This window comes from Myotis lucifugus, unplaced genomic scaffold (genome assembly GCF_000147115.1).
Source record: "Myotis lucifugus unplaced genomic scaffold, Myoluc2.0 scaffold_14, whole genome shotgun sequence".
Lineage (NCBI taxonomy): Eukaryota > Metazoa > Chordata > Mammalia > Chiroptera > Vespertilionidae > Myotis > Myotis lucifugus.
The window spans coordinates 12,075,140-12,078,808 of NW_005871062.1; the positions used below are offsets into that span (position 1 = coordinate 12,075,140).

General features: G+C 35.2%; 1 pseudogene; it reads right to left on the reverse strand.

The window, feature by feature from the left end:
- Nucleotides 1–2,761: 2,761 nt before the first annotated feature.
- On the reverse strand, nucleotides 2,762–3,312 carry LOC102420506 (annotated as a pseudogene).
- Between the last annotated feature and the right edge of the window lie 357 nt (nucleotides 3,313–3,669).

Here is a 3,669-nt window from a genome sequence, read left to right on the forward strand (position 1 = left end):
GAGCAAAAGTAGGTTTATAGTTGTTCGTATGGAAAATAATACGATAATTAATAAATAATAATACAAGAATAAATTCTGCATTTCATGTACTCAAAACTAGAAACCTACTTTTGACCACCTCTGTATAATATTGTGCAGTTATTAAAAATCATGTTGTAGAAGAATATATATTTCCTTGAAAAATATTTATGATACAGTGCTAAGTAAAAAATATAAGAAAAGTATATATGGAGAAATAGCTTTTGGGTAATGAAAATTATCAATTACCTGTTGAAAATGCCAAGTGCATGCATACCAAGCTGTGGTTATCTTTGGATGGGGAGATTCAAACTTTCTTTCTTTGTGATTTTCCATGTTCTTTCAAGTTTTCTGTATTGTGAATATATCTTATTTATATAATTTGAGTTTTAAAATAATTTAATAAAAGTTTAGCTCTGCTAAAATGGTATCCAGACTGATACCTGTCATTAATCTGTAATTTAAAAGTGACTATTTTCCTTTTCTTTTCAAAATTATGTCTTTCCTACTTTTTTAATGAAATATCATTTTCAATAAAGTGACAAAGATAGTAGATGGTAATTTAAAATACATTTATTTTAAAAAAGAGAAAGTTGGTAGCCCTATGCCAACACCATTGTTTAAAACATTTTCTTTTAAAATATATTTTTACTTATTTCAGCGGAAAAGGGAGAGAGAGATAGAAACATCAATGATGAGAGAGAATCATTGATCGGCTGCCTCCTACACACCTACTACTGGGAATTGAACCCACAACCCTAGCATGTGGTCTGACAAAAAAATCAAACCGTGATCTCCTGGTTCATAAGTCGACGTTAAACCACTGAGCCATGCCAGCCAGGCTAAAAGATTCTCTTAAATGTGTCTGAGACCCAAAAGTCTGAGAAAAACCATAATAAATATTTCATAATTTATCATCAAATCCTCACTCATACATATGCTGAGATTTTATCACTACTTTTCACACATAGGCTTCTTATTTGTGTCTCAACTGGATTGCCTTGTCGCTTCTGCTCCACGCTGGTTCAAGGACCACCCAATGGATTTGGGTCATGTGCTCACCTACCTCTCCAGCCCCCAATACTAAATAATCAAAGAAATTACTTTAAAACATTCTCCGTGTTCTATTTATACAATCTACATGTAGATCTATTAATCTGTATATCTATGTATACATTTATATATCAATGTATATATATACAATATGCATAATTGCTTTCTTTCTAACTTAATTAGTTCTGCATGTGACACATTTCACATATGTGCCCAATGTTCTGCAGACTGTGTACCATGCAAAGCAGACCAGAGCCACCTTACCTGGCTGTATATTTTGATTTTTTTTATTATGAAAATATTATCCAGTCCCTTTCGTTATGAAATTTGACTTAAGTTTCATCATGTTCTCATCTTCATCTAAGATATGCCTAAAAAGTCCATTTTAGATCGAAGTCTTCTTTATTATGTATCTTGCTTTCCTGAATGGGTGTTTAGTTTTTTTTAAAAAGCATAATAAAAACAAAAAAGTGAGATGATTTATAAGTGACCAAATCAAGCTGGGTTCTTTGGAGAGAAGTAATATTCTTTTAGAATATATTACGAAAGATAAATCATAAGTAGGATTAATTAAAATATTGGTCAGAATGTCTATAATCATATAAGATGCTCCAGAAAGTATTTTAATTTAAAAACTATAATAACTGAGATTTTGCATAGAAATCACATAGCTATTAGAGCAAACATTCACTAATCTAATATTAACTTTCTTCTGTAAATATTTTAATATATCTCAGTTAAATATTTCCTGGCTGTTTTGGACATATATTGTTTGTTTAAATTAGGATCCAAATAAGGTACATAAATTGCAATTGATTAATATATCTCTTAAGCCTCATTTAATCTGTATGTTCTCTTTCATCTTTTTTTTTAAAGTTTGTCTGTAGTTTTTTGTTTGTGCATTTTGCTATTCATAGTCTTTTAGTATTGCTGAGAATGTTTTCTTGCAATAGAGGCTTGATTAGATTCAGGTCTGACTTTTTTTAAGCAAGAATATTTTATTTTGTGTACATCCATCAGCAGGCATAAAATGTCTGGTTGTCTCTCTTTTTGACATGTTAACAGCCATTAATGATCATTGCCTAGGTCCTTTAATTCATTAAGAGCTGCAAAATGCACTCTTATTATCCCTTTTGCGTTTACTAGCTGGAACACTTCTCCAAAGAAGTATTTTTTTTATCAACTATTTGTTTACCTTGAGGCAGAATAAATATTTCTTTCCCTGTGTTAACCAGTTTTTAAATAATGAGTTAAATCTCTAAAATTTTCCCAAAGTAATCAAAACATTTTTAAAGTATCACAAACTCGCAAATTAAAACATACTTGTTATGTTTCAATCCATTTTTAGGTATTATTGTTATTGCTGCTCCAATTATTCTATCGTTAACCAGTGGAGACCTTTACAAGTTGGCGAGTGAGTTTATTGGGCAAAATTCTAATAGTCCTAATTTTTCTTGCATTCTGGTATGACAAGCTGTAGCTTGCCTGCCCCACACCCAGAGTCAGCCATTTTCCCAAGGATCCTTGGTTCCTTTTGATGGAAAGTTGTATCTAAAGATCACTATTTGCATGATAAGGGTGTCTATTGCTTCTGGATTGGGCATTGCTTCTCAGTCCTTTCAGTGGACAAAGCTGAGAAATAAGTAATTCTCTTCATGCAAATATTTTAATAACAAGTTAGGATCTGGGGTTAATTTTTGCAGCGGTGGCTGGCCCATGGGCCTCTTGCGTGCTTGAACTTCCAGCCCTTGGACCACAGGTCAGATTTGGCGTGGCTGGGAGGGGTTCCTGGGGCCTTGTCACAATGCCTGTCCATTTCTTGACCCTTGCGAGGACCAGAAAGCAGGAGGGTGGCACAGCCTCTGGGGGAGTCCAAGGCCAGCTGGCCGAAGGTGAGCATCTTGCTCCTGGACTTGAGGAGCTGGCCCTGGTGGCTGCCCACATGAAGTGCACACACTGTCAGTTTGGACACCTCCTGCATGCACACATCTCTGGTCATAGTTCCTACAACCACTGTGGGTTTGGCTTCCTGCCAGGAAGCTTCACTTTCTCAATATCCCAGAAGGGGACAGAGGTGGCAGGTTGGTATGACTCATGAGCAACCTCTTCAGCGCCACATGATTGAAGGTGGCGTTGGTTCTTCTGGCCAGAAACCTGTACAGCTTGGCCAACAGCCTGAGGTAGATGTCCTGGCTCTTGGGCACCTTTCGGTCTTTGTTGGTAGTGAATGTCCACTCCCATGATGGTGCCTCCTGTCCCACCAGGTCAGGAAGGGGCAGAAAAAAATTATTTTTAAGACAAAATACATCATAACTTCACACCGATGCTTCCAATTCAAACTCAGGACTATAGGACTTTTACTTAAACTCCTCTTATAGCTGCATTTTTGTTCCACACCAACATTCCTGATTCTGGAACTAAAATAATTACTTATTTGCTTTATCTTACAATGACATATAACAATCAGAATTATATTCAGACTACCACCAACAAGATGATTACTGAAAACAGTGTAAGTTGTGTTTGCATTTCTTTGATCCTTAGAATATTCATTCCACTAGGGATGAATATTCAAAATACTGCATTTTAAAGTTACCT